Source organism: Rhamphochromis longiceps, linkage group LG8, assembly GCF_057381845.1.
Source record: "Rhamphochromis longiceps isolate RC_006_pf linkage group LG8, R_longiceps_female_GT1.1, whole genome shotgun sequence".
Taxonomy (NCBI): Eukaryota; Metazoa; Chordata; class Actinopteri; order Cichliformes; family Cichlidae; genus Rhamphochromis; species Rhamphochromis longiceps.
In genome coordinates this window covers 4800710-4823514 of record NC_140564.1, presented here as the reverse complement: position 1 = coordinate 4823514, position 22805 = coordinate 4800710, and the positions used below count along the sequence as shown (strand labels likewise).

At 44.8% G+C, this 22805-nt stretch overlaps 1 long non-coding RNA gene across 1 annotated transcript in view; it reads right to left on the bottom strand.

Moving 5' to 3' along the window:
* LOC146662947 (uncharacterized) overlaps nt 1-21525 on the bottom strand; it is a 177909-nt gene extending 156384 nt beyond the window's left edge. The window contains exon 1 of the long non-coding RNA XR_014912975.1: nt 20868-21525. This is a non-coding gene — a long non-coding RNA (uncharacterized LOC146662947). The remainder of the gene's footprint in view (nt 1-20867) is intronic.
* Nucleotides 21526-22805: the final 1280 nt, after the last annotated feature.

Below are 22805 nucleotides of genomic sequence, written 5' to 3'. Positions count from 1 at the left end.
AATAAACAAAAAAAAACAAACCCGGCAAAAACTAAAGTACGCAATCCATTTCTGAACCTTCAGGTTCATCCATAAATTTACTGACTAACCAGATCTGACGCTGCTAAGTATAAAGCAGCGTACTATGCTATATAGGGAATGTTAAAGAACTGGATATGTGAAAGCATTTTTCTTCCCTTCACTAAGTGCTACAAAATAGTCGTCTGTGCCAACTGCCCGGTGGGAGATGGGAAAGACACACAAAGGTTTTGGGCCAAAGGAAGGTAGCACCAAGGACCAGCTGCAGGCCAGTGTGCATCATTGGAATGCACGCACCTTTTATCACCATACCCCTGGTGATAGCCATCCTGATAACCGTGTTCGTTGATGGTAACCATAGCCACCATATTAGTCTTCAGGGCAGCGCATGCCAAGCCACTGCTGGATGGCCATCTCCTGTCTGCGGAGCTGCATAGCAGGCACGTGCAGAGGGGGGGGCTAGAGGGGCTTGAGCACCCGCCCCTTTCCTGATGGGTGCCCAAAGTGCCCTTTTGTTGAGGCAACTTTTTAAAAAAATATATATATATATTTTTTTTAATGTGTGTGTGCGGAGTCCTGTCTGTGCCCCTCAACAATAATATTTAACTATTAATCACAGTTTTGCTAAATAAAAGGATCTGGCTTGCATCAGTCACATGATCACATTTAACCAATGATCGCCCTTGACGGCAGAACGCGCTGGTTACGAGCCGGGAACGAGCTCACAAAGAGCACGCGCATTTTTAGCGGTCCGGAGCTGTAGGAGAAACACAAGTTAACTCAGAGACACAGACTGATGCGACACAACCAGTAAGTAGGTGTACAGCGTGCACTGTAGTGTGTAGCACACAGGAGTATTAGCTTATTAGCTTAAATGCATATACTATTATACGAAATGCATATACTATTATATATTGTACATATATTTATTAGTTTCAGATGTAGCCATTCTTGTATTTTGCTTGTTTACATTATTGTATTTTGCACAACTCTGTTGCTTGTGAAGCTCGCACACAAGAATTTCACTCACATGTGCTTTACCAGTGTACCTGCACATGTGATGTGACAATAAAAGTGATTTGATTTGATTTGATTTTTGATTTATTACGTACACGTTGGTAAGCTGTCTTGTTGCAACTGACGAACTGAAACAAACGAGCGTGCTGTGTGTGCAACAGCGCGACAAACATTACCTGTCCTTTTATTAACTGCACATGTAGTGCTGGTCACAGCTGCTGGCTACCTGTGTAAGGCTGTCATGGGTCTGTAGCTCTGTCACCGTTTTAGGGAACATATTTAGTTTTAAAGTAAGTTTCCGGGCTTTTCCTGCCTTTCTGGAGGGATTATATTTCACTAAAAAACAATTTAATATGCATGTCCACATAATTATGCATTATTATAATTATAATATATTAAAAACACACGCTGTATTTTAAAGAACATACATTAAGAAGCAGATTATATTAGATTTATATTTTAAATAAGACAAAAGTTGGATTTTACAGCAGTAAAATTATTGTATCTCTACAGTTTAAACATGTAATAAGCTTTGCCCTGCACAGAGTGGATAGTGAAACAAATGGAATCATCATAATGACATTATTTCATATTTATTACTTCCCCCTCCTCATTGCTTTATTATTGTAACTCTAGTAATAAATAATAATGTAAGGATTCTGGATCAGCACCATGATGCCCATAGTATATACAGTATTCTGAAGAAGGACATGAGGAGGAAACAGCAGGAGCTGTGTGAAGCTACTAAAGGCAGTGCTATAACATTTTTCTGTCATCATTTTATTATAGATTAAGTGCAAGAGTTGTTAGGTGTGGATGATTAGATTATAGTTTATTGCAATAGCAAGTTGTGCCTTGTTCTCACATAGCAAGTGGAGAGTGATATATGAAATGATGGAAGGAAGAAGAAGGAAGAGTGATTCACAGGCAGAGCCTAAATGATTTCTCACAGTTTTTTGTTGCCTTATGGTTCCAAGCGCTGTCACCAATCTTTGCATTTTGTTATTATCTCATGACACTTGTTTAATCAGCTACCATCTCTCCTCTGGACTTTTTAATGTCTACAGTCTCAGATCAACACAGCCCTGCCCTTCCCATATTAGATTCTTGATGAATGTGTGTTGTTGTTATTCAGCCTGGTTCAATGTGCCCCTTTTTAACTTTGAGCACCCGCCCCTTTAAACCTCTCTGCACGGCCCTGCTGCATAGAGTCTACCAGGTCATAGATAATGGCCATGGACCACATGGGTGAGGGGTACCAGCACTTAACATTGCCGTCCTTCCCCACCAGCAGCATGGAGAAGTATTCTGGGCTGATTTGGAAGTAGTTTCTCATGTCCTTCACGAGGGTAGCTGAGAGCCCTTCACGCTCCACGGTAGCACTCCCTGGATGGACCAGAGGATCAGGTTAGGAACAACCTATTAAAGAGTGAATTTCACAATAGATGTAGCACATCGACATTTTCCTCTTCCTCTAAACTTATCACACTGAACTCAGATACCAAAAAAGTAGAGACCTTAGCTTTCAGAAAATATATCTGTTCACTATTTTGTATTAAAAATTCTTACCATTGATAGGATAGAGCTCCAAGACTCCGCCCATATCTGGCAACTGTGTGCCAACCAGCTTCAGAATGGCGATGTGCCTCATGCCTGTGTAACCATGGCAACCTTTTTTTGAAAAGACATCAGAATGAGGCAAACAATTTTTAGACAACAGCATGACTTCAAATGAGAACAGCAGTATGCTATCAAAGTTTACCTTGGACTATGACCCTGACTGACATGACCAGAAGAGCCTCGGCAAGCAGATTTACAGATGCTGGGAGGAAGTCATACTTGTTTTCTGCAAACAGAACAAAATGTGAAGACACGTACTGAGCAAGCTGCCAACACATCACTGTAATGCACGCCAGAAAAATTAACACTGTTTTTTAAATCTATTTATCCAGATGTGAAAAATAAAAGTTGTGTGCATGTGTTTACTGTCAGGTAATCACCGGCACTGGCAGACATTTTCAGAAGTAGGATGCGGCTGGTCCCCAATGTTACAAAGCCTAGCCTGAGAGCAAGAATGTAGGCTGATGAGCCGGAGCACAGCCTGGGGCACAAGGGCACATGGCTGCGACTGGAAATGGATCCAGCCAAACCTGCTGGAATACATACAAACATGCACGCACACATGTTTATCAGACTTCCCCTTTACATTATGATTATTATACTGCCAAAGAATTTTTTAAAACTGTTGTGTGTGTCTCAGAAAGGTTTTAAAAAGACAACATTGACAGGATGTAAGTGTGAACTAAAACTTGCAGAAATAATGATCAAATACAAGACACTAAAAATAACACTGCGGGTTAATTTGGTTAAAAGAATATCACTCTGATTATGTTGTGTGAGCCGTTTAGAGATATGTGGTGGCTTTTCCTTTAATGGCTCATCTGTGAAACAGCTTATGAGGAGAAACAACTCAGTATAATGCAATACAAAGATGACCGTGTCATTGAGACTATATACCCCTTATCTTGTATATCAATATTCAGTAAGATGACCTTTATATTCCAAGAAATCTATGTATCAGGCAAGCTTTCAGGTCAATTCTTTAAGTAATCCAAGAGTTTTATGTGGATGTTGGCTGTTTTTGTTTATTCTCTGTCAAACTATGACTCAATAAGCACTGTTGCAACAGGGCTCACAGGGATTTTCAGTCTGGTTATTGTGTCATTTGGCATACCATAACATTTTCTTCCAATTTCTCTTCCTTAACAGTAATTTTTTGACAGCCACCCTCACAATGACACCATTTCTGATGTGGCTTCAGTAAGCAGTATATGGATCAACTGCAAGCCCAGATGCATCTCTCAGGTCCTGTGTCAGGTCTTTGCTGCATTTTTTCACCCTGATTTTTCACACTTCAAAAGCTTCAGGAGGTTTTTGCTCAGCGCAGCATCAGCACCACGGAAATACACGGATAAACTGAGCAGATATTTGAAGTTTACACAGCTACATTCTCGCCTGAAAATATGTTAAACGTTTATTTTGTGACCCAGAAAGAATAATAAGGGTAACATTAAAATTAACTAGCTGCCGCCATTGTTGGAAACTGAGCAGGGCTGCGCTACGAATTCTGGGACAAGGCTTCCTCTTCTTCAAGGTTTAACGGCAGCTGGCATCCTTGTACATGCACTGCTGCCATCTTCTGCTTCAGTCCGTTATTACACCCTTAAATACTACTACTTATTCCTGCGTCTTTTGGGATCTTACAAAGCTTCAAACGACACATCAACTATTAAATTAGTCGTCGACGATTTTGATAGTCGACTAATCGTGGCAGCCCTAGTCCAAATCAGTCTTCCAGCATGATGATGACCTAAAACATACCGGCCAAAGAAGTAGTACATTAAGGTCATTGAGTGGTCTAGTCAGTTTCCAGACCTCAATTGTATAGAAAACCTGTGGAGGGAGCTTAAGCTTTGAGTTCCCAAGTGGCAACTGAGAAACCTAAAGGACTTAGTTTCTGTAAAAAGGACCGGGCCAAAATCACTCCAGAGATGTGTGCAAACCTGGTGACAGACTATACGGCTGTACTGGCCAAGAGTTCCTTCACAAAGTACCCACTTGTGTTTTACTTGTGTATCAAATACTTTTTTCACTCAGTGACATGTGAATCCATTCATAACTCTGATATAATGTTTTTTTTTCTATATTTGTTAAAATAAAACTGCCATTAAAAATTAGACTTCATTTCTGTGTAAGTGAGCAAACGTATAAATTCAGCAGGATCAAATAATTTTCCCCGACTGTGTAAATGTCACTGACTTTGGCATTGTGTTGGTCATGCCTGATTGTTTTTCTTTGTGCTTTAGGGGATCATCAGAGTGCCTGCTCCCTGCCAGTACGCCCACAAGTTGGCTTTCCTTGTGGGTCAGAGCATCCACAAAGAGCCCAATATGAAACTGGATGACCAGCTTTTCTACCTTTAAAGATAAAAAGGCCCAGTTTGCATAGGAAATCTTATTTACTCATTTTTGTTGTTTGAGCTTAGTTGTTGTTGTTGTTTTGGAGGCAAATTGAATGCAATCAGTTATACTTTGAGGATCTGTTTGGGTTTAAGTGATGGGAAAAGTCTGTATTTGTTGAGTATCTATAATCTTTGGTTTTGTTATATTTGAGACTTTTATTGTCATCATTTGCAGCACAAGATTTAGACCTAGATGCTGTCTCTCACTTTCTGCATTCAATTAATCAATAAATCTGAGTTTGTAATTCCTGGCATTTCAAAGCAAGTCAGTCCAATATTACATTACAAAATATCAAATTTTGTTTGTTTTTTTTTATATAAAAGATTGCACATGCACACCCACACAATAATTTGTAACCATCAATATAGGCTGATAATTCTTATCATAAAGCTAGCACACAGTTGCAGACTTTTAAACAATATGGTCTTCAAGACACCATGGGGAAAGCTTAAACTGTTTGATTATAAATTGCCAGAGAGATACTCCCTACAGTATGTGACAAAATTTAATCGATTTGATTGATGGCCCTAATCATGACCTTTTGACCTCCCCCCGGAAGTGTGTAATAAGCGTGACGAATTGCATCCGGAGAAGGGAGGGGTGGGAAACCCCCGGCATCCGGAGAAGGGAGGGGAAACCTGTTGTTGGAAAAAAAAGAAAAAAGTTTTTAGAGGGAGGGAGGGTCTGCAGCATGGGAGCGGAATAAAAGCAGAGCGGTGATGCAGCAGCTGATTCTGTGCTGTATAGAGAGACAGAGCGGCAGTTAGTTTTCCACAAACTCATAGTTTGAATTCTGTTTCAATATTTTGTCAATTTTCTCTGTATTTTTTTTTTTTTTTTTTTTTTTTTTTACAATAGCGGATGTAATTTTACTTTCTTAAGCTGCACCGGCGCGTGTAATGGGAAAAAAGAGTGACTTCTTATTGCCTGTAGAGAACCGTTTCTTTCAATAGTATTTTATTTTCCTATAATACAGACGCAGTAAAAAACCTTTAAGATACACCATAGCTTGTGATGAAAAGAAGAACTTTCTATCCGTTTGTAACCTACAGGCTGCCTACCTCGTATGTGTAAAAATGAATAAATATCCCTTAGTGAATACTACTTTTCCTTTTGATAGTCCCTTTTACAAGTGACTGAAAAACAAACCATAATTGCCGTGACAGGCGATCTTGTTACACACACACACACACACACACACACACACACACACACCCCGCGGGTCAAGGAGGAATGAGACAGCAGATATCAGTTTTTTCTCAATGCTTATAACCTATATTGCGCCCCCCAAAAAAAATATTATTATTATTATTAAAACATCTATATGAGGTAGGTTTTGCGCAGCCTGCTCCTTGGTAGAGTTTTTTTCTTCATTACTTTTAGCTACTTTTACAATGGGTTTTCTCAATAGACAGAAAATGATGACACTGAGGAGTCAACAGCCGATATTATCATTGCTTGTAACCCGGTAAATAATTTCGTACATCTCCTCCCCTAAAATAAGCCTTAGTGGAAAAAAGCTCATATTCGAATAAGTTTATTAAAGCACCCCCTCTGTGGGAAAGAGTTTTTTTTCTCAGAGTCAAGTTTAAACCATGAGGCGAGTTTTGTCAACAGGAGGCGAACAAGAACAACTGTTGCCCATAAGGTAAAACAAATATCCGCCTCTAAGTCGTATTTTACCGTTGCAGAATGCGGAAAACAGACAGCCCTCACAAGAAGGTATTCAAAAAAAGGAAATTGGATACCTCAACTCTCCCGACTGCACACACACACACACACACACACACACACACACACACACAGAGAGAGAGAGAGACCCGAAGGATGAGGAAAAAAAAAAAAAACCCTCTCTAACTGACAATATTGTCAAGAGAAAGATGCGAAAAAACAGATGCCTCGCTAGACGAGGATAAAATGAGAGAAGAAACGGGAGGGGAGTCAAAAGAGCCGATATCTGCTCGGCCCCTACTATGAAAGTTCTACCAATCGCGAGGAAGAATCCGTGAATATTATGTCAGCATCCCGTTCAAACAACGCCGCCGATCAGAGCGCCAGGGCCATCTCGCCAGATCTGTTCGTACCTCACCCCGGTAAGTTGTTTTGTTTTTTTTTTTCTTTACGACTTTAAATTATATATCAACAGAGATGTCAATAATTTGATTACTTTCTTTTAGATTTCTACATCAATGATTTCACGCAAGTGGACTACGGTACGATTAAATAAGTATATATCATTTTTTTAAATAAGTTTAGATAGACTTGTTTTATCAAAAAATCTGATACTTACAGAAGCTATCGATAGTGCGGAGAGTAGCAGCATAAATCCGGCCGTTTTCCGTGCCGAATTAGACGCCATACTACCCGCAGAACCTCCACTGCCGCCGCGGGGAAAAGAAGAACAAGAAGACGACGTTATTTTCGTCTCCGCATACCGGGAGAACTGCGGAGAAATAAGTTTTAAAACCGAAGGTAAACAATATGTTGCATTATCCGCCATTTTTTGAATAACAGGATGTGACGGAGTAATCCAAGTGTGTTATACCGCCCCTCCCGACCCGGAGCAGATTTTTAAAAGTTTGTTTTATTTCTCGACAGCGGTAATCGAGAATATACAGACCCCGCCGCCGGGCTGTTGATGCTGACATAGGTAGTTGCTTTATTTTGTCACAAAGCTCTTCTTTTTGTTTACCCTCAAGTAATGTTTCTGCTACTGCACTCATGCACTCTTTGACAACACCTGCATCTGCAAAGGGCTTTTTGTGTTGACCTAAAATCCAAGCAACTCTGAGGGAACATTCATGAGCATGTTGTTGGGCGGTGAAAGAACTGGTTAAGATCCTTGTGGATTGATCATATTGGGCTCTGAGACTGCTAATTTTCTGGGACCTGAGTTCAGACTGGGGTGGGTATAATTGTTCAAAAGCTTTGTGCTTTGTCTCATAGTGGCGTTTGACATTGCCACTTTTAATCAGTGCCACGGTTTCTGAACATATGAGACACACTGGTTTGCTGCTTGCGGCCGGAAGAATGAACATATTGTGGCGGACCACCAGGTGGCTCCACTCACACCCAAGTTGAAGGGAAGTGTTGGGGTGGAGATTTTGGCACTTACTATATGTGAAGTTCTGAGAGTCAGTTAATAAAGTTGGAGTGAGACACTGAGACCTCTCCTGTCGTTATTACATACCTCCACATTGGTGACCCCTGTAGCGAACATGCTAAGGCTCGACGACGAAGCCAGCTCCGGCCTGGAAGCATCGGACCGCCGGACTTTCACCTCCGCCGATGGCTGCGTTTGCTGTGGCGCTTAAATTGCCGGATTTTTGGCTTCACGATCCTCCTTCATGGTTCGTGCACGTAGAAGCTCAGTTTGCTCTTCGTGGAGTTTCAGCCGACGATACTAAATACCACCATGTGGTGGCCTCACTTGACCCGCTGTCAACCCGCCGCGTGATGACTCTCGTCCGGGACTCCCCAGCCCAAGGCAAGTATGCCGCCCTCAAGGCGCTGCTGCTGCGGCGTTACTCCCTCTCTGATGCTGAGCGGGCCGAGAAACTCCTTTCCCTCACGGGCCTGGGCGACGGCACCGCTCTCGAGCTCATGGAGAGCATGCTGTCCTTGCTGGGCGCGGATGACGGAGGATTTCTCTTCACCCACCTCTTTCTCCGACAGCTGCCGGCTCCAATGCGCGCTGGCCTTGCCAACTCCCCGCTATTGGCCACGAAGGATTACCGCTCCCTTGCGGAAGAGGCGGATCGCATCCTCCTGGCTACCAGGACTTTCGGCGTCCAGGCGATTGTTCAGAACTCACCAGCGTTTTCCCCCGCCCCCTCACCGATGCCCCAGGGGCCCTCCGAGTCGGAGGGAGCATTCCGGAGCATTCCGGGAGCATTCCGGCCACCGTGGACGAGTCGTCCACGGTGGCCGGAATCGCTGCACAGCGGCACCGCGGAAAAGGGCTTTGTTTTTATCACCAGCGTTTTGGAGCGAAGGCACGGCGCTGTCTCCCGCCTTGCAGTTTCCAGACCCAGGGAAACGGGCATGTCAGCGCTCTGTAGCAGCCGCGACCGCTGGCAAGGAAAGGCTGCTTTTCTTAGAGGGCTCATGCTCGGGGAGGCGTTTCCTGGTGGACTCCGGCTCACAGAAGAGCCTTCTTCCCCCGGCTGGCTCGGACAGGCTAGCTGAGGGCTGCGGGCCATTGCTAACAGCGGATAATGGCTCTCCCATCAAAACCTTTCGGTGAAAGGTTGGTGACTGTTTGCTTTCATGACCGTGACTTTCAGTGGAACTTTGTTGTTGCTGCTATAATAGGCGCTGATTTTCTTTGTGCTCACGGACTGCTGGTTGATGTTGCTAACAGATGTTTAATTGATGCTGTGTTATTTTCCTCATTACCTGTTTGACTCAGGGTGCTCAGCCCGTGGTACATGCTAACTCAGTAGATTTGGGTGACGTTTTTCAGTGTTTGCTTTCTGAGTTTCCCTCACTCACTGTCCCCACTTTCTCGAGCACGGTGACGAAGCATGGGTGGAGCATTACATAACTACAGTAGGGCCCCTGGTGTTCGCGCGCGCGCGCGCGCGCCGCCTCAACCCTGCCAAACTGGCTGTCGCTCGGGAAGAATTTGCCACCATGGAGCGCCTGGGCATCGTGCAGCATTCGAACAGTGCCTGGGCTTCTCCGTTACACATGGTGCCTAAATCTGATGGTCGGTGGCGACCTTGTGGGGATTTCCGCCGTCTTAATAATGTCACAGAGAACGATCGTTATCCCATTCCCCACATCCAAGATTTTTCCGCCCATCTTGCGGGGACCTCGGTTTTTTCGAAGATCGATTTGGTACGGGGATATCACCAGGTTCCCGGGCGCGGGGAGGATGTCCCCAAAACCGCCGTAATTACACCTTTCGGCCTTTTCGAGTTTCTGCGCATGCCGTTTGGCCTGAAAGGTGCCACCCAAACCTTCCAGCGGTTGATGGACTCGGTCTTGCGCGGGCTGCCCTTTGTTTTTGTATATCTTGATGATATACTGGTGGCCAGCAGCTCGAAGGAGCAGCACATGTTCCATCTGCGTCAGGTTTTTCAGCGTTTGGCGGAGCATGGACTGATTATTAATCCGTCTAAATGCCAGTTTGGGTTGCCCGTTCTCGATTTCCTTGGGCACCGTGTTTCCGCCGAGGGCGCGGTTCCGTTGCCTGACAACGTCCAAGCTGTTTCGGAATTTCCGCATCCCACGAATGTTAAGGCACTGCAGGAATTTTTGGGGATGGTGAATTTTTACAACCGTTTTCTCCCCAGAGCGGCACATCTGCTGAAGCCCCTTTATGGCGCGTTAAAAGGTAAGAAAGCTAATGACTCCGTTGACTGGTTTCCGGAAAGAATCCAAGCGTTTTCTGATGCTAAGTCAGCGTTAGCTGATGCTGCCCTTCTGGCCCACCCATCCCCCTCAGCGCCGATTGCGTTGACCACCGATGCGTCGGACATAGCGGTGGGTGCGGTGCTGGAACAGCGAATCTTGGGTGTCTGGCAACCGCTCGCCTTTTTCAGCCGTACGCTACGTGACAGCGAACGCAATTACAGCGTTTTTGACAGGGAGCTACTGGCGCTCCACCTGGCGACTCGTCATTTCCGTTTTTTTCTCGAGGATCGTCACTTTACCGCATACGTGGACCAGAAACCCTTGACGTTTGCCATGTCCAAGGTTTCTGATCCATGGAGTGCACGCCAGCAGCGCCAGTTGGCAGCCATTTCTGAGTTTACCACGGACATTCGGCACGTGGCTGGTAAACCCAATCATGTGGCTGACTGTTTGTCCCGTGCGCTGGTTTCTCCCGTCTTTCTCGGCATAGACTACTCCGCCATGGCTGCCGATCAGAGCGGTGACATCCTCGCGCTTAAATCCACCCAGACGGGCCTCATACTAGAGGACAGAACCATGCAGGACGGTGGTCCCCTCCTCGTCTGTGACGTTTCCACCGGCCGCCTTCGCCCAGTGGTTCCCGCTTCCTGGCGTCGTCAAGTTTTTGACTCGGTACATGCTCTCTCTCATCCAGGGGTCCGGGCCTCTGTTAAACTGGTCAGCTCTAAATTTGTTTGGCCAGGCCTTTGCAAATCTGTTAAGGAATGGGCGTCGGCGTGCATTCCCTGCCAGCGCGCGAAGGTTCATAAACACACCAAGGCACCCCTGGAGCCGTTCTTCATACCCGGCAAACGTTTCGATCATGTGTATGTTGATCTGGTGGGTCCTCTGCCGCAGTCACAAGGTTTTACGCACCTTTTGACTGTTGTTGACCGGACCACCAGGTGGCCGGAGGCGGTCCCCCTGGCGTCCACTACCGCAGAAGTGGTGGCCAAGGTGTTTTTGTCAACCTGGGTCTCGTGTTTTGGCCCACCCGCGGACATTGCGTCAGACAGAGGCCCCCAGTTCATTTCCGAGCTTTGGTTGGCCATGGCTGATGGACTGGGGGCTAAAGTCCACCGCACAACCGCATACAACCCGCAAGCTAATGGGATGTGTGAACGGTTACACCGGTCGCTTAAGGCTGCTTTTCACACCTCCTTAAAGGATGGCAATTGGGTTGACCGCCTCCCGTGGGTTTTGCTTGGGCTGCGCTCTGCGGTTAAGGAGCTTCCCCAGCTGAGCTAGTGTTTGGTCAGCCCCTCCGCATGCCTGGAGAATTCTTGCCCGAAAATCCTCCTCCCTGCTTCGATCCATCGGTGCTATCTCTCAACCCGCGTTTGCACTCGCTTCGGGTTCCTGGTCCGGTGCGCCATTGCGTGCCTGACACCTTTGTTCCAAAGACTTTAGAGACTGCTAAGTTTGTTTTTGTCAGGCACGATGCCCACAGGACAATGCTGCGGCCGCTGTATGACGGCCCATTCAGGGTTATTGAACCGGGCCAGAAACATTTTGTTTTGGATTTTGGGGGTCGAAGGGAGACTGTGTGTGTTGACAGACTTAAACCTGCACATGTTCTTCCGGACAGTAATGTAGTGCCGGCCCAGGCCCCTCGCCGTGGCCGTCCTCCTTCGATGGGGTTGACAGACTCTGGTTTTCCCCCCAGGACTACCCCCGGACCACCGGCGTTTGAGCCTCCTCCTGCCTTTCCTGCTCGCCTTCACCAGCCTCGTTCACAGGATGGACCTTCCTCTGCCTGTTCTCTCCCTCCCAGGTTCAGTCGTTTGGGTCGTTTGCTTAGACCCAGGGTCCTGGACTGAATAGAGACCTAACTGTGTGTTCAGGGGGGGGGGGGGGGGGGTATGTGTGGCGGACCACCAGGTGGCTCCACTCACACCCAAGTTGAAGGGAAGTGTTGGGGTGGAGATTTTGGCGCTTACTATATGTGAAGTTCTGAGAGTCAGTTAATAAAGTTGGAGTGAGACACTGAGACCTCTCCTGTCGTTATTACATACCTGTCGGTCCATTCAGTCTTGAAAGTTCTATTTTCAATGTCTACTTTTCTCTTTTTTGAAAGCGCCATGGTTGTTTTACCTCTTGTGACTCCCACTCACATCTTGTCTCACTGTATCGTTAATCGTCTCGCTTGTCATTCGCCTCTCACCGTCTCTTTCCTCTGTCTGTCTGTGTCTGCACTCAGCGTTGCGATCGCCTTGAATGCGCAGATGTGATTGGCTAAGTAGTGTCACGTGGGTGGCTTAACTCGCACACCATTGGTTTGTATGTTCCCTGGTCTAATACAATGTAACGTTACCGCTTAAAATTGAATCGCCGGTCAAAATTAAATATAATTTAATATTTTGTTAACTATAGGTCCGGGTCCATATAGGATGGCGACTGGGTCCTGACCGCGTGAGGCATCCAGAAGACGTTTCAACAATCAGCTCATCTTTGGGTCTGCTGATGTCCAGAACATAGTTGAGCTAAAAAAACAGAGTTGTCATAGACTGTGGATGACAAAATCAGATAAGCACTAAAAGTTGCACTTTGCGACATCTGAAAACTTTAACATACAAGCTACAAGCTACAACATACACCATGATGAACGGCTGGCCAAAATGTTCTCAGGCTTTGTCAGAGCTTCGCACGGTGGTCCACACACGTCAGGAAAAGTTGCATCTGTTGACCTTCTATAGGGAGTGCAGAATTATTAGGCAAGTTGTATTTTTGAGGACTAATTTTATTATTGAACAACAACCATGTTCTCAATGAACCCAAAAAACTCATTAATATCAAAGCTGAATGTTTTTGGAAGTAGTTTTTAGTTTGTTTTTAGTTTTAGCTATTTTAGGGGGATATCTGTGTGTGCAGGTGACTATTACTGTGCATAATTATTAGGCAACTTAACAAAAAACAAATATATACCCATTTCAATTATTTATTTTTACCAGTGAAACCAATATAACATTTCCACATTCACAAATACACATTTCTGACATTCAAAAACAAAACATAAACAAATCAGCGACCAATATAGCCACCTTTCTTTGCAAGGACACTCAAAAGCCTGCCATCCATGGATTCTGTCAGTGTTTTGATCTGTTCACCATCAACATTGCGTGCAGCAGCAACCACAGCCTCCCAGACACTGTTCAGAGAGGTGTACTGTTTTCCCTCCTTGTAAATCTCACATTTGATGATGGACCACAGGTTCTCAATGGGGTTCAGATCAGGTGAACAAGGTGGCCATGTCATTAGTTTTTCTTCTTTTATACCCTTTCTTGCCAGCCACGCTGTGGAGTACTTGGACGCGTGTGATGGAGCATTGTCCTGCATGAAAATCATGTTTTTCTTGAAGGATGCAGACTTCTTCCTGTACCACTGCTTGAAGATGGTGTCTTCCAGAAACTGGCAGTAGGACTGGGAGTTGAGCTTGACTCCATCCTCAACCCGAAAAGGCCCCACAAGCTCATCTTTGATGATACCAGCCCAAACCAGTACTCCACCTCCACCTTGCTGGTGTGATACCCACTAATGTGTGATCACATTTATGTGAATTAATTTAAGTAATTTCACTTTCAATGTAAGTGATATTTCCATTTGGAAATGCCCTAAATAACTACAGTAATTGTAACAGGAAACTTGGTAACTACCCTGGGATGTTTGTAGCGGACGCTTCATTTTTATACCAATAGGTGGCAGTGTGAGACCATGGTTTGGCCTGTTGTTAGCAGCCTGAAGCGCATGGTCCGCGCTGTTTTCTCATAATGGCGGAGTATTCAGGAAACGGCAAGCCAAGTCTCTCTGTCTGATCATTTCTTTCCTGTTTACAGGACACATATATAGCTGTCTACAGGTGCTGCCACCCGGTACCTGTAACAGTTTTCTGGGGGCTCGTCCGGGATCAGTCCTGCCTTTGAGGCTGGGAGCTGATCCAGTAATACCGGTACTTTGGGCCAAGAGTGGCAAGAAAACACCAACAACTCCAGTCTGCTGGTTGTTACCGACACCTCCTGCTGCTGCCTGATGGAGAATAGATGCTACTAATTGTGCAGGAAATGCATTGGCCATGTGTCACAACTAGCACAATGGACAAGAAGTAAGGAAAAAGACAAATAAGGACTGCTTGGTGCTGCTTGGTGCTCGGACCATCGCCCATCAAGGCAAAAACTGTACGAAAGCTGACATTGTGTGACCCACTGCAAGGGATAGGGAAGCAACCATAGCGGAAGGTGAGAGGAGGAGCTTGGTGTGGGCCATCAAGAAAGACCTTCTCGCCCTCTCTGCTGATGAACTGTTCCAGATTGCCAAATCTCTGGGTCCAGTGCCAGGAGTGGATCAGTCTTGCCTTAAGTCAGGGGATGAAGACAGTTGCTTCGAGTACATCAGTGGTTTCATGTGCAGTAAGGCTTTATTAGAGTCAGAAGATCAGGGCATGTCACACTTATTGTCACTGAAAGATGTTGTTGATGCTGTTACCCAGGGTCATGTTTCTGATTTGCAGATACAGGCTGCCACTGGTAATGATTCATGTGATCTATGTCCAAATGCTCAGCCTCATGATGTCAGTGTTGAAGTGAGTCCAACTAATGCAATGTTTTTAGAAGATGGTCATAATAGTGGTACAGAAGTAACTGACAGTGTGACCCAGAATACCAGCTCTACTGCTGTTTCCCAACGTGATATAGAACTGCAAAAAATACTCTTCAGTTACGAAGAGCTCTCTAAGAAAATTAAGCAGTACATGCCCACATCAGGCTCAAAGAGGAAAACAGATTCGGACAGGTTCATGGCAGGTGAGACTGGACACTTAACCCAAATCACCTGACCCGCTGGAATGAGGGTGTCATACCTGCCAGTCCGCAGACGTCCACATTGTGCAGGGGCTTCATCAGCCTTGATGAGGTTTACCAGGAGCTCTGCCTTTTTTGTTGGTATTGACATGGCATTGCAAAGCAGGGTGACGAGAGTTGGCATGAACCGTCCTGGTTGTTCCTGCACAAGTTCCTCCATCACATTGAAACCCAGCAGCGGTCTCTCCAAAACAAAACTGCTTACAAGAAAAGGCACAGTTATTGACAAATTAGGGTCTTCATTCCCTCTCAAATTAACTGTGATTGGCACCCAGCCATCAAATGGGAGAGTGTCACCATTCACAGCACGGACTTTTAACTCTTCTTCAGTATCAATGACTTCATCAAGTGACCTTACAGGTGTATCTGGTAGATATTTATTTATCACTCTCTTTCAATCATGCTCACTTGAGCTCCCGTGTCCAACAAAGCACTAACTGCTAAACCATTTAGATGGCACTGGGTGAGAGCTTTTTTTCCAATTAGTTTGGCTAATTTTTCACTTTTACTGTTGGTTGAACTGCCAAGAAGTATAGCAGATTTATTTTCTTGGTTATTCTGTCTCTGGGTTGGCACTACATTATGTTTGGTGTCAGCGTCACATTTTGCCAAACTTACAGCAACAGTCTCACTAGTACTACATAGGTCAGATTGGGACGGAGCGTGGGACACGGTTTGTCCCGTGACAGGGACCGGCTCCCGTTTCCCTGACGTATTGTTTTCTTCATGCAGCCAACTGCGCGGTGGCCTTCCTGTGGAAAACCTACTCATCCATCCCTAAGCCACTTTTTAAAGAGGTTAAAGAGTACATACAAGAACTTTTGGTAAAAGGCTGGATAGTAAAGTCTCAGTCCCCGTACGCCGCCCCAGTCGTCTGTGTCAGAAAGAAAGATGGCAGTTTACGCTTATGCATAGACTATCGCCTTCTGAACAAAAAGACTGTTCCCGATCGACACCCACTGCCCAGGATACAGGATCTGATTGATACTCTGGGTGGGTACTCGTGGTTTAGCATCTTAGACCAAGGAAAAGCTTACCACCAGGGCTTTGTAGCTGAGGGCTCTCGCCACCTCACTGCCTTCGTAACACCATGGGGTCTTTATGAATGGGTTCGCATCCCATTTGGTCTCACAAATGCCCCAGCTGCTTTTCAGCGGCGCATGGAAGAGATGCTTGGCTCTCTTAGAGATGAATGTTGCGTCCCATACCTCGACGATGTACTTTGCTATGCAAAAACATTTGACGACCATGTTGAGACTAGAGATGGACCGATCCGATATTACGTATCCGTATCGGTCCGATACTGACCTAAATTACTGGATCGGATATCGGAGAAAAATAAAAAATGTAATCCGATCCATTAAATATCACGAAAGCACCTCACAAAACTTGCAACACGCCGTAACTCACCTCAGAACGTTAGCACGTCGGAGCAGTATGTCTCATGTGATAGAGCGGCTGTGGCATGCGGGACCTGTCGGTGGTCTGGATAGCATTTGGAGCTTAGCTAGCAACCTCCGACAAAGTTATCCCCGAGAGAAGTACAGCAAGTGTGTAAGTCCATCTCTGAATGTTTGTAAAGCATTCCCGCGTTAAGCTTAACAAGCGACTGCCTCTTCTTGCTGCTACTTTAATCATGAAACTGCTTAATGATCAGCTGATCGGCTTTTCTGTCGTGAGTCCGTCTCTCTGGTTTGTTTTTGGCCCACTTTGCACCAGAAAGAGGAAACCAGCGGCTGAACAACAGCAGCACGTTTAAGCTTGATAAGCTGTTGTTAGAATGTATTTAATATTACTTTCTACACCAGGATCTTTTTCTACGTAGCTGACGCTGGTAACTGTGCAGGGGCGGATCTAGCAAAGTTTAGCCAGGGGGGCCGATAGGGCATTAACAGGGAAAAGGGGCACAAAGACATACTTTTCTTTCTTATTCTCATTTAAAATGTCTAGCTTTTAATAAATAATTATCTGACACCCAAAGTTTTAATTTGATGTAAAAGGAATAGAAGTCAATTACTGTATATAGTGACTATTAAGTCTAATATATATATACCCTAGTAAGCTATAGTACTTTTTCCTTTGGGAAGGTACCATCTGTGCAGTCTGCAATTTTGTTGAAGAAAGATGTTGAATCTATTTAATATTTCTTGAAAAATAATTGATTTCTGTGCATTTTATTTCACACTGCATCAAAGTAAGGTTGATTACGTCGATTAAGCATCATGAGGTGGAGCATGAGGGGTGGTTCCCTATTTTTTATTTATTTATTTTTGTTGTTGCTGGGAGTTGGAACCCTATTAGTTAGGTTGCTTAATATTTCTGCTAAGTACTCTTTAAAATACCAGAATAGGGAGGATGGTGTAGGTTTAAGTTTATTAGATTGATCAGTATTGCTGAACTATGAAATATTTTTTTTTGCATACAGGTATAACAGAATAGCTTTAGTGTAGTTGTTGTTTTAAACTTGAGTATGAACTTATACAAAATGCAGCAAGATATTTAAAAAAAACAGTTTTGTTGATTAAAAAACACTATATCGGATTCATATCGGTATCGGCAGATATCCAAATTTATGATATCGGTATCGGACATAAAAAAGTGGTATCGTGCCATCTCTAGTTGAGACCCTCCGCAAGGTTCTCCAGGCACTCCAAGAACATGGAGTAAAATTGAGGCCGGAGAAATGTGACCTCTTCAAACAAGAAGTCCGATATGTGGGTCGGCTTGTGTCTGCTGAAGGAGTCAAAATAGACCCGGCAGACCTGGAGGCTGTCAAAACCCTGACATCTAAGACACCTCAAACAGTTGGTGATGTGAGGAAGCTGGCAGGCTTTCTAAGCTACTACCGCTCGTATATCCAGGATTTTTCCCGAATAGCTAAACCAATCTATGAACTCCTTCAGACCAAGCCAGGCAAAACTCAGTGTCCGAAATCTGTGAGAAACAGCAAACACCCACAGCTGTCCTCTCGAGAGCACGTTGAGTGGACCCTGAAACACCAGAGAGCGTTAGAACAGTTGGCGACCCTCCTCACCAACCCCCCTGTTCTGACATATCCCGATTTTAGCCTGCCTTTCACATTGCATACAGATGCATCTGACCAGGGCTTAGGAGCTGTCCTGTATCAGCGTCAACATGGGAAATTGAGAGTAATTGGCTATGGATCTAGGACTCTGACACAAGCAGAACGCAACTACCACCTGCATAGTGGAAAATTAGAGTTCCTTGCGTTGAAATGGGCTGTATGTGAAAAATTCCGTGACTACCTGTACTATGCCCCACACTTCACAGTTTATACAGATAACAACCCCCTAACCTATGTAATGAGTACCGCAAAGTTAAACGCAGTGGGACATAGGTGGGTTGGAGAGCTCTCGGATTTCCGGTTCGACATCAGATACAGGCCAGGAAAGTCAAATGTAGACGCAGACACTCTTTCGCGTCTCCCCTTGGATATAGAGAAATATGAAACTGCTTGCACAGAGGGATTTCCAGATGAGGCAGTGCAGGCAGTCTGGGATGGAAGCCAGGTGGCCAGACAGAAAGATGTTGCTTGGGTAGCTGTTACAGGAAAAATGATTGTTTCTTTACCTTCTTTTAAATGTACAAAGCATTGTTTGGATGCCCTTCGTCTATGGTTAGATTAGTTTAGAATTATCCTTTTAGACTTTCTCAGCAAAGACATACTGTTTTGGGACATATTGTTTTAGATTGTTTTATCTCTCACAGCTTTCTCCCAGCTCTCTGCTGACGAGACTAGCGCCACATATGGAGTTGTTTATTTTATCTGTTTTGTATTTTCTTATCCTGTTCTCACTGTCTTTCCTATAAAAAGTGCCAAGCCTCTGTACACGGTGTGAGTTGTTCTGAACAGCTTACCCGTGTGCACGTTAAAGCATAAAAAGTGATCTTGTCTCATTGTGTCTTTATTTCTCCTGGGTCTTTTACAGAGTTTTCCCCCAACAGTAGCCATGCTCAATATCTCTTCTCTGGACCCCCATCAGCAGCCTCATATCAACTCGCTGAGCATCAGCCATGATGATCTGGTTAAAGCTCAAAGAGAGGATCCAGCCATTGGCCAAATCCTCAAGCTGAAACTAGATGGAGCAAAACTGACAGATGAAATACGCAAGATGGTAAGAGGAACTGCCCATAAACTCCTCCATGAGTGGGGTAAGTTACATCTTGAAAATGACCTCTTGTATAGATGTACCAGTGACAGAAGACAATTAGTGCTTCCTGCCAAGTACAGGACTTTAGCATTAAGACATTTACATGACACGATGGGTCATGTTGGGACAGACCGAGTGCTACATCTCGCAAGGGACAGATTCTATTGGCCCTTTATGGCTAAGGACATTGAAGCCTATGTGACCCAGAAGTGTCCCTGTATCATGTCCAAGAAACCAGTAACACACGTCAGGGCTCCCATGGGTAGTATAAGATCGGACTACCCTTTAGAACTGGTGTGTATTGACTTTTTGCATTTGGAAGCCAGCCGTGGAGGGTATGAGTATATTCTCGTGGTAATTGACCATTTCACTAGATTTGCTCAAGCATACCCCACAAGGAACAAGAGTGGGAAAACAGCTGCTGAACGGATTTTCCAGGATTTCATACCCAGATTTGGATACCCATCCAAACTACATCACGACCAGGGTCGTGAATTTGAGAATGAACTGTTCAGGACACTACAGAAATTATCTGGTGTCGGACATTCCAGAACATCACCTTACCATCCTCAAAGTAACCCTTCAGAACGTCTCAACAGGACAATACTCCAAATGTTGAGAACATTAACAGAAAAGGAAAAAGTACAGTGGAAAGACCACCTCCCACATCTTGTACATGCGTACAACTGTACTCGACATGAGTCCACCGGCTACTCACCATTCTATCTCCTCTATGGACGACACCCGCATCTACCAGTCGATCTGCTGTTTGGATTGAAGGGGGAAAATGAAACATACTCACCTACAGGATATGCCAAGAAATGGGCCGAACGAATGTCGGAAGCTTATCGGATTGCTAGTGAAAATAGCAAGAAGTCTAGTGCAAGAGGCAAAATAACATATGATAAAAAGGCAAAAGGAGTCATGCTTCAGCCAGGAGACAGAGTTCTGGTCAGAAACCTCAGTGAGCAGGGAGGACCTGGCAAGTTGAGATCATATTGGGAGAGGACTATTTATATAGTAAAAGAGCAGCTAGCAGATAGCCCAGTTTACGTAGTCCATCCTGAAGCTGGAGACCCAAAAAGAACCCGAACATTGCATCGCAATCTACTGTTACTTGTAAATGACTTACCTGTTCAAGTCACTCCCCCCCTGGCAAAGCCTGCAATTGGAAAGACAACACGCAACAGACGAAGGATGGAAAGATCGGCAGATGCACAAAGACAAACAGACATGTGGGATATCTCTGACAGCGGTTCTGAGAGTGATTGCTTGGGGTACTGGCTAAGAGCACCTGTTGAAAGGACTGTGAGAAAGAACCTGGACCATGAGCAACACCCTGCATCTCAGTCATACCAGACCAAAGAACCTATTAGAGTGACAACAAACACAAAAAATGGACATTCACCTGTGCAGACGATGGAAGACATACTGACTATGCCTGAGCATTCACCATCCGTCAGCATTGAACAATTCGAAGAGGAAACTGGGAGAGAATGCTCACACCTGCCATGTTCTCTGAGAGAGGAGATGGAAGAAATGGAAGTGGGTAGTGACAACCTATCTGAATCCAGAGGGTCTGGTGAGGAGTGTGAAACTCATTTGCAGTCTAACGTACAGGTTCAACCACCGGGACATACTTGTACGGACATTAGAAGAGCTACCCGTCACAGGAAGCCACGACAGTTTCTGACTTATGAATCACTGGGTAAACCCTCAGTGCAGTCACATGCGGCAGTTAATCTAGTTGGGGAACGCACAGCACCACAGTTACCTGCCACAACCATACCATCATACACTGTATTTCCATACCCACCATTGGCAATTGTGCCGCCCGTGTGTATGTCACAGTCACCAATGTACTGCACCCCAATACCATACTCACCATACCAGTATCACGCATCACTGAACCCATCTGCATACACACCACCCCCACTGCTTGTTTCATAACTAGTTCTTGGACTGATTAGAGTTAATAAGAATTTGAGAAGCAAAAGTTAAAAATGTCATGATTTTGTGAATGTTGGGAGCCATTTTGTTTTTGTCAGGGAGTGTGTGATACCCACTAATGTGTGATCACATTTATGTGAATTAATTTAAGTAATTTCACTTTCAATGTAAGTGATATTTCCATTTGGAAATGCCCTAAATAACTACAGTAATTGTAACAGGAAACTTGGTAACTACCCTGGGATGTTTGTAGCGGACGCTTCATTTTTATACCAATAGGTGGCAGTGTGAGACCATGGTTTGGCCTGTTGTTAGCAGCCTGAAGCGCATGTTCCGCGCTGTTTTCTCATAATGGCGGAGTATTCAGGAAACGGCAAGCCACGTCTCTCTGTCTGATCATTTCTTTCCTGTTTACAGGACACATATATAGCTGTCTACAGGTGCTGCCACCCGGTACCTGTAACACTGGCGTCTGAGTCGGACTGGAGCTCTCTGCCCTTTACCAATCCAGCCACGGGCCCATCCATCTGGCCCATCAAGACTCACTCTCATTTCATCAGTCCATAAAACCTTAGAAAAATCAGTCTTGAGATATTTCTTGGCCCAGTCTTGACGTTTCAGCTTGTGTGTCTTGTTCAGTGGTGGTCGTCTTTCAGCCTTTCTTACCTTGGCCATGTCTCTGAGTATTGCACACCTTGCGCTTTTGGGCACTCCAGTGATGTTGCAGCTCTGAAATATGGCCAAACTGGTGGCAAGTGGCATCTTGGCAGCTGCACGCTTGACTTTTCTCAGTTCATGGGCAGTTATGTTGCGCCTTGGTTTTTCCACACGCTTCTTGCGACCCTGTTGACTATTTTGAATGAAACGCTTGATTGTTCGATGATCACGCTTCAGAAGCTTTGCAATTTTGAGACTGCTGCATCCCTCTGCAAGATATCTCACTATTTTTGACTTTTCTGAGCCTGTCAAGTCCTTCTTTTGACCCATTTTGCCAAAGGAAAGGACGTTGCCTAATAATTATGCACAGCTGATATAGGGTGTTGATGTCATTAGACCACACCCCTTCTCATTACAGAGATGCACATCACCTAATATGCTTAATTGGTAGTAGGCTTTCGAGCCTATACAGCTTGGAGTAAGACAACATGCATGAAGAGGATGATGTGGACAAAATACTCATTTGCCTAATAATTCTGCACTCCCTGTATTGGCTTTCTTGTTGTCAACTCTTTCCTGAGGTCCTATAGGGCTTTTAACAGGTTTCAGACAAAACACTACATAGAATGCATATTAAATGCATACAAATGCAAGAAAAATGAGCACTATTTATAGAAGGAAATTCATTTGAAACAGCATGTAACAAATTCGTTTAT